General features: G+C 46.0%; 2 protein-coding genes, 1 pseudogene and 1 gene segment (V, D, J or C); all 4 read left to right on the top strand.

Moving 5' to 3' along the window:
• LOC119869150 (immunoglobulin lambda-1 light chain-like) overlaps positions 1-13843 on the top strand; it is a 1083218-nt gene that overhangs the window by 1005364 nt on the left and 64011 nt on the right. The gene's annotated exons all lie outside the window — the stretch shown is intronic.
• Positions 1-13843, top strand: part of LOC119866215 — a 743285-nt gene that overhangs the window by 706415 nt on the left and 23027 nt on the right.
• The window catches only part of LOC119877599 (immunoglobulin lambda-1 light chain-like), a 153915-nt gene that overhangs the window by 99440 nt on the left and 40632 nt on the right, over positions 1-13843 (top strand). The window lies entirely within an intron of this gene.
• On the top strand, positions 7147-8387 carry LOC111092617 (annotated as a pseudogene).

Consider the following 13843-nt stretch of genomic DNA (forward strand, 5'->3'; position numbering starts at 1 on the left):
TGATCACCCAGAAGCAAGGAACAGACAATTTCTGAAGAGGAGATTTCAGAACCATTTAGAGGATGAGCAGGTTAAGTCCAATCCCCTGGGCTGTTGTTAGGTCTGCAGGGCCCCCCCCCCCTTCCTCTCCCTGCCCCCTGTGGCTGAGCCTTCTCTGAAACCGCAAAGCTCCTCAGCAGTAGCCTCTGAGCCCCAGATTATTTGCATACCCTGCAGGTGCCTCCAGTAAGGGGATAAGAGAGGCCTGGGAAGGAATGCGCCCAGCCTAGGCCCTCGGAGCAAATCAGGGCACCTCCACCATGGCCTGGACCCTTCTTCTCCTTGGATTCCTGGCTCACTGCACAGGTGCTGAGCCCAAGCTCACACCACCCAGATCCCAGAACTGCCCCAAGCCTGGTCCTGACACTGAGCTCAGCAGCCACTGCCTGTGGGGGGCAGGATGCTCATGACCCTGCTGCAGGATGAGGGGCTGGAGGGTGAAATCCCCCCACTGTGCTCACTGACTCCATGTGAGGCCCTGAGGGACAGCATCTGGCCAGGTAAAGGGCCTTAGGGTTCTTATTTGTTCAAAGGCTCATCCACCAGCCCAGTGGCCCAGGGGCTAAGACTGATGGGAGGGGGTGTCCTGTGCCCAGAGTAGCCCTAAACCCCAATCCAGGTCAGGCAGGTGAAGACTTCCTAAGATGAGACATGAGTTTGCAAGCTCACTTCTCATTTTCTCTCTTGCAGGTTCCGTGGCCTCCTATGTGCTGACTCAGTCACCCTCAGTGTCAGTGACCCTGGGACAGACGGCCAGCATCACCTGTAGGGGAAACAGCATTGGAAGGAAAGATGTTCATTGGTACCAGCAGAAGCCGGGCCAAGCCCCCCTGCTGATTATCTATAATGATAACAGCCAGCCCTCAGGGATCCCTGAGCGATTCTCTGGGACCAACTCAGGGAGCACGGCCACCCTGACCATCAGTGAGGCCCAAACCAACGATGAGGCTGACTATTACTGCCAGGTGTGGGAAAGTAGCGCTGATGCTCACAGTGACACAGACAGATGGGAAATGGGACACAAACCCCTTCCCCATCTGTGTCACCCTCCCCTCCAGCCTTGGAGGCCTGTGCACAGAGCATGAGCAGGTGGGCCTCAAGCCCCAGGTCTGATATCCACAAGCCTCCGTGTCCTCCCTGCCTGGCAGGTCGGCTCTGCAGGGATGTGTGAGGGATGACACAGAAATTCCCAAGGCCAGGAGAGTCCACCTGTTCGAAATAGGCGGAGCCATGACTGATCATGTTCAGTGCAGACGTGGATGACACTTGAACTGGGCCACATCTCACTTCTGGAGAAGAGAACCGCAATCAGCATCTGAGAGTAAAAATGCTCGCAATGATGACACTGAGAACAATTAGACGGTGTAAAAGGGAAGATTAGCAAACTGCACGATGTTGAAATAATAACTATTCAAAATGAAATAAGATCTCAAAATGCCTGAAAGAAATGGACGGAGCCCCAGTTGGTTGTGGGGCACCTCGTGCAGTAAGAGTCGTCTACGAAGCACCCAGAGAGAAGGTGCATGTCACATGCAGATGAATAAATATGGTAACGGAGCTTCTTATTATGAGCACGGCAGAGAGCAAGACACTGGAGAAATACCCTTTAAAAGAAAGCTATTAAATTATGTATCTGTAACAGAGAAAAATCTCTCAACCTGAAATTCGTTCTCCAGGGAAAATATCTCTCAACAGTGAAGCAAGATAGAGCTTTCAGACTACACAGTTTTATAGAATTGGTCACCCACAGACACTGTGACAGAGAGTGACAGACACCCCTCAGACAAAAGAAGAGTCTATCAGAGAACAATGTGATGCCACACAAAGGAATGAATGAAGAGCATCAGCTATGGGAACTCCATGGACAAATGTAGAAACATCTGTCTCATATTCTTGTCTCTGGATAACTGTGTGAAGCCAAACATAAGAACAAGATGCCCTGGTTGGTGATGACTCTCAACACATGAGCAGCATAGCACACAACTGGGATGTGGGGTGAGACGAACACATTAAAGTAATTTTATGCCCTATGTGAAGAGATATAAACTCACTGGAAAGTAGACTTTGGGAAGGTAGATTGGTTCTGTAAACCCTAAAGCAACCACTAGACTAAACCCTTTCGAGAACAAAGATGTGTATCTAATGAGGTACCTTCCTTTGGGTTCTCCAGACAGAACCAGCAGGAGATGCACACAGTTGACCCTTGATCAACACAGGTTTGAGTGGCTTGAGTCCAGTTACTTCCAAAGGCTTTACACAACAGTAAATGTATTTTCTCTTCCTCATGCTTTTCCCCAAGATCTGTATATTTTATTCCCATAAGATAGCCATGGGGGGGGGGTGCTGAGTAGCCAGACAGCTGGAGGGACATTCCTCCAGTAGAGGGTGCCTGCCTCTCCAAGGTCTACCCCGCAGCAGAGGCCTGGTTTCAGGGAGACAGTAAGGGCCCTCCATGGAATGCTCCAAGGGGCAGTGGGCTTAGAGGGGGGGCACATGCCTGGGGAGCTGTGGGAAGCAGAGAAGGTCTTCCTTTACTACCAGGGACCTTCTGTGGCACAGACTACGTCACTACACAGCCTTCTGGTCAATATGGAACTTGGGGAAGGTCCATTTGATGGCATTTCCCAGCCTGCCCCATCTGTTGGCTGGGCTTCCATCCCCTTCCACAGTGGGTGGGTGACCTCCCTATTCACACAGATCTTGCTGTACTCAAGGAATTTGACCTTAGAGCCAGAGGCAAAGTCTTCCATTTTCACATGACTCCCTGGCTGGGCCTCTCTCACTGGTCACAAGGCAAGGACAGGCTACATGACCCACACTCAGCATAGGGGGATGCCAGGTGCAGGAGCTGAGTGGAGTTCACATCTGTTTTGTCACAATGTTAGGGCATGTTGGTGGCGATGCCCAGGTACTTACGCACATCAGCCATGTGCCCATTGATGTCCTTGCCTGAGAACTGGAGTGAGCACAGCACCCGTCCTGCTGGAAGCTGACATGGTGATGGCTGGGCAGGGCTGCCTCGGCCCAACACACCAGCGCTATCCATCCTGATATCCCTAATGTTCTTCTTCACAGCATTTTTTTCCTTGACTTACTGTTTTGAGACAATACAATATAAAATACATATGCAAAATCTGTGTTGATCTGTTTATGTTGTCAGTGAGGTTTCATGGTCTCCAATGTACTGACACAGCCACCCTTGGTGTCAGTGAACCTGGGACAGAAGGCCAGCCTCACCTGTGGAAGAAACAGCATTGAAGATAAATATGTTTCATGGTCCCAGCAGGAGCCAGGCCAGGCCCCCATGCTGGTCATCTATTATAGTACACAAGAAACCCTGAGCGATTTTCTGCCTCCAGCTCTAGCTCGGGGTACATGATCACCCTGACCAACAGTGGGGCCTAGGACAAGGACGAGGATGGCTATTACTGTCAGTCCTATGACAGTAGTGGTACTCCTCACAGTGACAGGCAGATGGGGAAGGGAGACAAAAACCCCTTCCCTGTCTGTGTCACCCTTCCCTCCAGTCCCCAGACCTCCCTAGTCATTGACCCTTCAGGCAGCACCTACAGAGGGTATATCAGGGTTGACTGGGGCTCCCAAAATTGGGCCTGAGTATGTTTGGAAATGGAGGAACCAGGTGGAAGGGCAAACAGAAAGAAACATCCATCCATGTAAAGACGTCTTTATCCCTGCATTTCCACATGGTGGTCATAGGCTGCTCCTTTACCCACTGACCAGAACACGAGCCCATAATTTCCAGCTCAGCTGAGCTCCAGAAGCCCTGCTACCATGGCAGCTGGGGATTCTGAGTTGAGCAGACCAGTACATTACTCACTGTGTTGTTACCCCTCTTCTGAGCTCACACATCTGTCCACCACTGCTGGAGACCCTGGCAGGTCACAGGGCTGCTCCTCACTGGGAAGTGCTCTTGTTTCAGAAAAATGACTCCTGAGGTTTCTGCCCCTTCTCAGAGAGATTCAATTAAATGATGGCCTGAGTCCAAGATCCCAAGGCCCTGCCTCAGGGTCAGAAGTCCAGGAAGGTCCCGGCTTTAGAGCCCCCTGCAGGAAGGAGGCCTCATCCGATGGCTCACTCTCTGTGGACCCCTGCTCCTAAAAACCAGTCTGGCCTCCCTCACTCCTCCCAGATGTCCTACACATGCGCTTCTCCATCTCAGAGTCTGCTTCCAGGAACCTGATTCAGGATGGCTGGCATCTCTGACACAGTTCTCAGGGAACTGAGGAGGCCACTGTATACACACAAACTCTGGTTTGGCCCTTCCCAAACCCTGTTACGTGTGTCAAAATCAGCAACAGAACAGTTCATTCCTTGTATTTTTAAAAAACGAATGGGTGACGGGCACTGAGGGGGGCAATTGACAGGGTGAGCACTGGGTGTTATTCTGTATGTTGGCAAATTGAACACCAATAAAAAAATAAATTTATTATTTAAAAAAAAGAGGCAGACACACTAGGTGCTCTGCGTTCTGACAATTGGAGAGTCACATCCATCCTGACGGCAAATGAGGGACATTGAAACAGTTGCCTCCTTCTACAAAGTGGCCTGAAGATGCACAGCCACAGGAGATGCACAATGAGTGCTGCCTTACATCTACCCCCCACATCTTGCACAAGATTCTCTCTTTAAACCCACCGAACCCAGAAATGTGGACAATTCTGTGGACAATTCTGTGGATACAGCCAGCCCGTCAATGTCGACACTCCATAAGCCCCCATGGTCCACCCCTCATCTACATGAAATCATGAAATCCACCCTATCCAGGCTAACCTAACTAAATAGAATATTGATAACCTTGCTTCCACCTAAATGATGAATTTTATCCAATGAAAAATTACAAACATGCTCAGCCTTTCCCCACAAGAGGATACAAAATATACTGTGGTCTGTAGTGATAGTTATTTTTGACCCAACTGATTTGATATCATATGACTTCTATATTGAGACAAAGTTAACTGTGTTAACCCATCTGATGTTTGACAATAATGGAATGAGATAGAAGAATAGAACAAAAGCATATTATTAATATATACTCAAACATATTCATGTCACCATAAGGAAAAAACACTTGCTCCTTGCATCAGGCTCATTTCTGCTACTACCTTGTGGTCACTGTGGTGTCTGTAATTACCTTCTTCACTCGCCACTCCATATGCCCTTTCCGTCAGCAGATACCTGAGCTTGTCATCATTCCTGCCAGTTGGGATCACCAAACCTTCATTCTGGAAGATCTGTCCATTATCAGACCTGCTGAATTGGCTTGTGGTGAATTTATGACTATAATCACGGTCCCAGGAATATTAGGGGATCTCCTGAATCCATACACACACCTGCTTACCCCAGATGGGTAGTAGAAAACCAATTCCCTCTTGATAGTCACCATGAATCACGGCAGCCAGTGTCCCCTACTTTCCCAGTGCCCCACTGCAAGGAGGAGCCAGGAAGGGCCATGGCACACTCTTAACCAGCAGTGGGGCACAGTCAAGCAGAGCGCAGAATGCCAGGGATGAGAAGGGAACATTTTGTTGGTGGCTTACTGGGGATAAGAGTGAGTCTGTCACTCCCATTTCCACTCCAATTCCTAGACGCATGAATCCTGACCAGGGAGAAGCAAAACCACATAGTTCTAATGCATGACCTACTGAAAGCATATACACATCCCAGAGGGCATGGCATGAGCCCCTCAGCGATTGCCATGGCCCAGAGGAGCAGCAGAGATCACCAGGCTGGCCATCTGGTGATGGAGCGGGCCTGGCATCATGGCTTCAAACATGCAAACCGTGACCTGAGATCTGAAGGAAAAGGTATCCATCCTCCTTCTTGAGTGTCATGTTTGACTCTAATGTACAAAATCTTTTGGTTCCTTCCTATTCTGATCCAGATCTTGCAGTAATTACCCATTTCTCTGGCACAGTATTGGGACTTCAATATCCTACACACACCCCAGTGTTGCCAAACCTCTTGAAAGTCTATAAAACCCACTACCTCTGAGAACACATATCCCACCCACCCCAGCTCTCCCACCTCCCACCCACCCACCCCTCTTTGCTCTGAGAGCCTCCCAACCAGCCACAAGGAAAATTTCCTCCTTTCCTCCCTCTCTAGGGGGCTGATGCCAAACATTTTTTCTTTTTCTTTTTCTTTTTCTTTTTCTTTTTCTTTTTCTTTTTCTTTTCCTTTTCCTTTTCCTTTTCTTTTTTCTTTTCCCATTCCAAGGATACAGCAGTTATTCAAGAACCATTACTCAACCTCATAAATTACATTAACTATTTTTATCACTTAATGCATTTTTGCTAGCAATGAAATTAAAAATATAATTTTAATTTCACATGAGATATTCATATAATTCACAACCAAATTTCATTCTCTTTTACTCAAATCTTATCTTTTGAGCACATGATGTGTCCCTCCCTCACCACACATCAGAGATACTGAGAAATGGCGCCTACTACCTGACCAGGAGCTCATGGCCAAGGGCAGGTACTTGCAGCACCTCCATGGGCCTTTAACATGTGCACCTGGCAAGGGAGGAACTTTATTCAGATTCAGGTGTTCACAGATCACAAACTGCGATCTGCAGTAGGATGCTGCCCTTAAGTACTCAGGATTTCCCTGGAGTGGGGACAAGAAGGGTGACTACCCTGGGGCCTGGGAGTGTCAGAGGAGACAAAGGTTTCTGAAGGTGAAACTAGTAGCAGACCAGCAGGTGGTTTCTATCACAACGATGGATGAGACACTTAGAAGTCCTGGATGATATTAACCACCCTCCCATCTGAGCCAGAATGGAACAGAGGAAAGACCTGGGTGCCCAGGACTATCTCAGCATTACCACCATGACTATGTGACCACCAGGAGAAGGAGGATCCCCTGAGCTGAGGGTGGAAACTACGAGGGACACTTCTCCCCTCTCTGTGCTCCTTGGGGCTAAGCCCTTTCTTCTCTGAAACCACAAGTTCCTCAGCAGCAGCCCCTGAGCCATGGCTGATTTGCATGACCAGCAGGTCTGTCCTGCAAGGGGATAAGAGAGGCCTGGGAGGAACTTTGCCCAGTCTCAGGCCTTGGGAGCAGAATCAGGGCATCTCCACAATGGCCTGGACCCCTTACTCCTCAGCCTCCTGGCTCACCACATAGGTGCTACACCTGGGCTCATTGGGATTTGGGACAAGCCTGACCCTGACTCTGAGCTCCTGTTGCAGTGGGGGACAGGATCTCTTCACCTTGCCACAGGATGAGGGGCTGGAGGGGTGAAACACCCCACTGTGCTCACTGGCTCAGTGTGAGCTCTAAGGGGCTACACCTACCCAGAGAAGAGGGCCCAGGGGTTCACATTGGCTCAAAGGCTCCATCCAGGCCCATGGGCCTCTTGGGCTGAGATTGATGGGAGGGGCCAATTCTGAGGGCTAAGTAAGAGAATCCCTGGAGCTCAGGCCAGGCCAGGAAGGCAGAGTCCCTCAGCTGGAAACCCACCTCTCATGTCCTCTCTTGCAGGTTCCATGGCTGCCAACAAGCTGACTCAATCCCTGTTTATGTCAGTGGCCCTGGGACAGATGGCCAGGATCACCTGTGGGAGAGACAACTCTGGAAGAAAAAGTGCTCACTGGTACCAGCAGAAGCCAAGCCAGGCTCCCGTGATGCTTATCGATGATGATTGCTCCCAGCCCTCAGGATTCTCTGAGCAATTCTCAGGCACTAACTCGGGGAACACAGCCACCCTGACCATTAGTGGGCCCCCAGCGAGGACGCGGCTATTACTGTGCCACCAGCCATGGCAGTTGGAGCACCTGGCAGTGACTCACAGAGACACAGGCAGATAGAGGAATGGGACCCAAACCCTCCTACCCTGGCCTGACGCTCACTCTCACCAGCTGTCTGAGCAATTGTAGGCCAGTAGGTCAGCCATCCTCTCTGGTCCTGGTCCCGGCCCTCCAGGGCTGGGAGACTCTAGCAGGTTGCCCTCTCAGTGCCTCCATTTACCCTGCTGAGAAATGGCAGGTGGCGGGGGTACTGTTATGAGTCACAGAGGCTGTGGTCAGCACCTTGTGGGCCCAGAGGTCCCCCTACTAGCTGAACATTGTCCCCTCTCTGGTCTTAGCTCCTCACTCACTTCTCCCAGGAGTGATCCCTGGAGTTAGCTCCTAGCTGGCCCCTAATTCGCGGAGGCCCTTCTGCCTGTTAGTTTATGTGATCACTCTGCACAGAGAGCCTGGACGTTTATGCATTGAGAAGAATCTCCTCAGGGGAGAAGGACAGAGTCCACAGCTGGGCGCTCCGCACCACAACCCACCCACCCCCAAGAGAATCCGGGTTCACACTCCCTGCTGCTTTCTAAGTTGATATGTAAAGTTTCATCAGAGGTGTGTCAAACATTGACGACACGCTTTACATATATAGAACGGAAGTGAGTAACATTGTGATTGGATGCCCACTCTTTTTTAAAATTCTTCTCTAACATTTAGAAATTTTCCATCCATTTATACCATTTTATACCTCAAAATCTTTTATCCATTGTCCCCCTGTACATCTCAGTCCTAGAAATATACATTAAATTTACATTCTAAAACTTAGTTTCTTTTTTTCTCAAGATTTTACTTACTTATTCATGAAAGACACAGAGAGAGAGAGAGAGAGGCAAAAACACAGGCAGAGGGAGAAGCAGGTGCTCTGTTGGGAACCAGATGCAGGACTCGATTCCAGGACCCTGGGATTACGACCTGAGCCAAAGGCAGAGGCTCAACCACTGAGCCACCCTGGTGTCCCTAAAATTTACTTTCATAGCCTGTAATCTTGAGCATTAAATTCTTTTCTGCCACACTGGGTTTGCATCATAATTATTCATAGCAATATGTGATCAAAACAACATAAACATTAAACTTCATGTAGATAATCATTAAATAGAGTTGATACATGGATCCATAGATGAATATAACATCCTGCTAAAATGAAGCAGGGCCCTGCATCTCTTCTGTTCTGGCTTCCATTTTTATATGCAACTCGAAGAAACTTTGTCCCCATAAACAGAAAATTTGTGATACAATTTCACTCACAGATCTGAGCTTCTTCCTACCTATATGCTAAAAATCATTAGTGGCCAGTTGTGAAAAATTATTTTTTTCAATGACCTATCAACTGGCAGCTCTATTTCATATTCTTATAATTTTGCTGAAAGCAGAGAATGGGAAACCACCTGACTTCAAGAGGACTTGAACTGGTAGACAGTTTGATGCACCACCAGACCCTTTCTGGAATGAAGGGTTTATTGCCCCATCTGCTGGGAAAGGTGCCCACAGACAGCCCTGCCTTCATCTGTCAGCAACCTTGATGAAGAGAGCCACCTGGAGCCAAGTCATGGTCCTGACCTGGGCAGCGGGCGTCCAAAGGTTGATCATTGTGAGAGTCTGAAGGCCCAGCCTCTCAGCCCACCTGGAGAAGCTCGGAAGGGCCATCCCAGCAGCAAAGCTCCACAGTAGCTGATTTCTTCTTCTGTCCACCCTGCTTCCCATCCATCCCTTGTACACGAGTTGGTTCCAGTCACTCTTCCGGTAAACCTCCTGCAGTCTGACCCCATCCCAGAATCAGCTTCCAGGGAAAAGGGGGCCATCTGCACAGAGCTGTCTCCCAGCCATTTGTCATCCACTTTCCTAATTTCATATCAGGGATATGCACCAAGGAACTTGACCAGAACTTACTAAAAGACACTTTGTGTGTGACAGAGTTTAAGAGATTGAGAAAAAATTAAAATGCCTGTAATCATCATGCATATTTGCAAATACAGTATTTTTTTTTTGAGAAACATGCTTTCATCTTCTCATGTGCTTTAAGTATATTTTTTTTCTCCAAAATTTGGGGCTGCCAATATGAATCATTCAATCTAGGGAGAAGCCACACTGTGTAATCTAATTGGGAAAGCCAGTCCTCACTGTCAATGATACTATTCGGATGTGCTTCTGGTAGTATCTGTCTGGATCTATTTGTCAATACGAGTAAACCTCTGGGTGGGTAATTGGGGGAATATTATAAAATCACTTAAAACTAGAGGATGTGTCTGGAGACATGGTCAAGCAATAAAATAATGTCAATTTTATGTGATCATCTATTTTATTTTATTTTTTATATTAAATTTATTTTTTATTGGTGTTCAATTTGCCAACATACAGAATAACACCCAGTGCTCATCCCGTCAAGTACCCCCCTCAGTGCCCATCACCCATTCACCCCACCCCCACCCTCATCCCCTTCCATAACCCCTAGTTCGATTACCAGAGTTAAGAGTCTTTATGTTCTGTCTCTTTTTCTGATATTTCCCACGCATTTCTTCTCCCTTCCCTTATATTCCCTTTCACTATTATTTATATTCCCCAAATGAATGAGAACATACAATGTTTCTCCTTCTCCGATTGACTTACTTCACTCAGCATAATACCCTCCAGTTCCATCCACGTTGAAGCAAATGGTGGGTATTTGTCGTTTCTAATGGTTGAGTAATATTCCATTGTATACATAAACCACATCTTCTTTATCCACTCATCTTTCGATGGACACCGAGGCTCCTTCCACAGTTTGGCTATTGTGGACATTGCTGCTAGAAACATTGGGGTGCAGGTGTCCCGGAGTTTCATTGCATCTGAATCTTTGGGGTAAATCCTCAACAGTGCAATTGCTGGGTCGTAGGGCAGGTCTATTTTTGTTGTTGTTGTTGTTGTTGTTTTTGTTTTGTTTTGTTTTTGTTCTTTTTTGCAGGTCTATTTTTAACTCTTTGAGGAACCTCCACATAGTTTTCCAGAGTGGCTGCACCAGTTCACATTCCCACCAACAGTGTATGAGGGTTCCCTTTTCTTCGCATCCTCTCCAACATTTTTGGTTTCCGGCCTTGTTCATTTTCCCCATGCTCACTGGTGTGAAGTGGTATCTCATTGTGATTTTGATTTGTATTTCCCTGATGGCAAGGGATGCAGAGCATTTTCTCATGTGCATGTTGGTCATGTCTATGTCTTCCTCTGTGAGATTTCTCTTCATGTCTTTTACCCATTTCATGATTGGATTGTTTGTTTCTTTGGTGTTGAGTTTAAGAAGTTCTTTATAGATCTTGGAAACTAGCCCTATATCTGATACGTCATTTGCAAATATCTTCTCCCATTCTGTAGGTTGTCTTTGAGTTTTGTTGACTGTATCCTTTGCTGTGCAAAAGCTTCTTATCTTGATGAAGTCCCAATAGTTCATTTTTGCCTTCGTGGATGTATCTTGCAAGAAGTTACTGTGGCCGAGTTCAAAAAGGGTGTTGCCTGTGTTCTCCTCTAGGATTGTGATGGAATCATGTCTCACATTTAGATCCATTTTGAGTTTATCTTTGTGTATGGTGCAAGAGAGTGGTCTAGTTTCATTCTTCTGTATGTGGATGTCCAATTTTCCCAGCACCATTTATTGAAGAGACAGTCTTTCTTCCAATGGATAGTCTTTCCTCTTTATCAAATATTAGTTGACCATAAAGTACAAGGACTGAATAGATATCATGATGAAACTAAACTCATATCTGTCAATAGTAGCTCTGAACGTAAACGGGCTTAATGACCCCATCAAAAGGCACAGGGTTTCAGACTGGATAAAAAAGCAGGACCCAACTATTTGCTGTCTACAAGAGACTCATTTTAGACAGAAGGACACCTACAGCCTGAAAATAAAAGGTTGGAGAAATATTTACCATTCAAATGGTTCTCAAAAGAAAGCAGGGGTAGCCATTCTTATATCAGATAAACTAAAATTTACCCCGAAGACTGTAGTGAGAGATGAAGAGGGACACTATATCATACTTAAAGGATCTATCCAACAAGAGGACTTAACAACCCTCAATATATATGCCCCGAATGAGGGAGCTGCCAAATATATCAATCAATTAATTACCAAAGTTAAGACATACTTAGAGAATAATACACTTATACTAGAGGACTTCAATCTAGCGCTTTCTACACTTGATAGGTCTTCTAAGGACAACATTTCCAAAGAAAGAAGAGCTTTAAATGATACACTGGACCAGATGGATTTCACAGATATCTACAGAACTTTATATCTAAAGGCAACTGAATACACATTCTTCTCAAGTGCACATGGAACTTTCTCCAGATTAGACCACATACTGGGTCACATATCCAGTCTGAACCGATACCAAAAGATTGGGATTGTCCCTTGCATATACTCAGACCGTAATGCCTTGAAATTAGAACGAAATCACATGAAGTTTGGAAGGACCTCAAACACGTGGAGGTTAAGGACGATCCTGCTAAAAGATGAAAGGGTCAACCAGGAAATTAAGGAAGAATTAAAAAGATTCATGGAAACTAATGAGAATGAAGATACAACCATTCAAAATATTTGGGATGCAGCAAAAGCAGTCGTAAGGGGGAAATACATCGCAATACAAGCATCCATTCAAAAACTGGAAAGAACTCAAATACAAAAGTCAACCTTACACATAAAGGAGCTAAAGAAAAAAACAGCAGATGGACCCTACACCCAGCAGAAGAAGAGAGTTAATTAAGATTCGAGCAGAACTCAATGAAATCGAGACCAGAAGAACTGTGGAACAGAACCAGGAGTTGGTTCTTTGAAAGAATTAATAAGATAGATAAACCATTAGCCAACCTTATTAAAAAGAAGAGAGAGAAGACTCAAATTAATAAAATCATGAATGAGAAAGGAGAGATCACTACCAACCCCAAGGAAATACAAACGATTTTAAAAACATATTATGAACAGCTATATGCCAATAAATTAGGCAATCTAGAAGAAATGGACGCATTCCTGGAAAGCTGCAAACTACCAAACCTGGAACAAGAAGAAATAGAAAACCTGAACAGGCCAATAACCAGGGATGAAATTGAAGTAGTCATCCAAAACCTCCCAAGACACAAGAGTTCAGGGCCAGATGACTTCCCAGGGGAATTCTATTAAACGTTTAAAGAAGAAATCATACCTATTCTACTAAAGCTGTTTGAAAGATAGAAAGAGATGGAGTACTTCCAAATTCGTTCTATGAGGCCAGCATCACCTTACTTCCAAAACCAGACAAAGACCCCACCAAAAAGGAGAATTACAGACCAATATCCCTGATGAACATGGATGCAAAAATTCTCAACAAGATACTAGCCAATAGAATCCAACAGTACATTATGATAAGTATTCACCATGACCAAGTAGGATTTATCCCCGGGACACAAGGCTGGTTCAACACTCGTAAAACAATCAATGTGATTCATCATATCAGCAAGAGAAAAACCAAGAACCATATGATCCTCTCATTAGATGCAGAGAAAGCATTTGACAAAATACAGCATCCATTCCTGATCAAAAAAAGAGTGTAGGGATAGAGGGAACTTTCCTCGACATCTTAAAAGCCATTTACGAAAAGCCCACAGCAAATATCATTCTCAATGGGGAAGCACTGGGAGCCTTTCCCCTAAGATCAGGAACAAGACAGGGATGTCCACTCTCACCACTGCTATTCAACATAGTACTGGAAGTCCTAGCCTCAGCAATCAGGCAACAAAAAGACATTAAAGGCATTCAAATTGGCAAAGAAGAAGTCAAACTCTCCCTCCTCGCTGAGCATTTTCTCATATGCATGTTGGCCATGTCTATGTCTTTCTCTGTGAGATTTCTCTTCATGTCTTTTGCCCATTTCATGATTGGATTGTTTGTTTCTTTGGTGTTGAGTTTAAGAAGTTCTTTATAGATCTTGGAAACTGGCCCTTTATCTGAGATGTCATTTGCAAATATCTTCTCCCATTCTGTA

Source organism: Canis lupus, chromosome 26 (genome assembly GCF_011100685.1).
Source record: "Canis lupus familiaris isolate Mischka breed German Shepherd chromosome 26, alternate assembly UU_Cfam_GSD_1.0, whole genome shotgun sequence".
NCBI classification, from domain to species: Eukaryota; Metazoa; Chordata; class Mammalia; order Carnivora; family Canidae; genus Canis; species Canis lupus.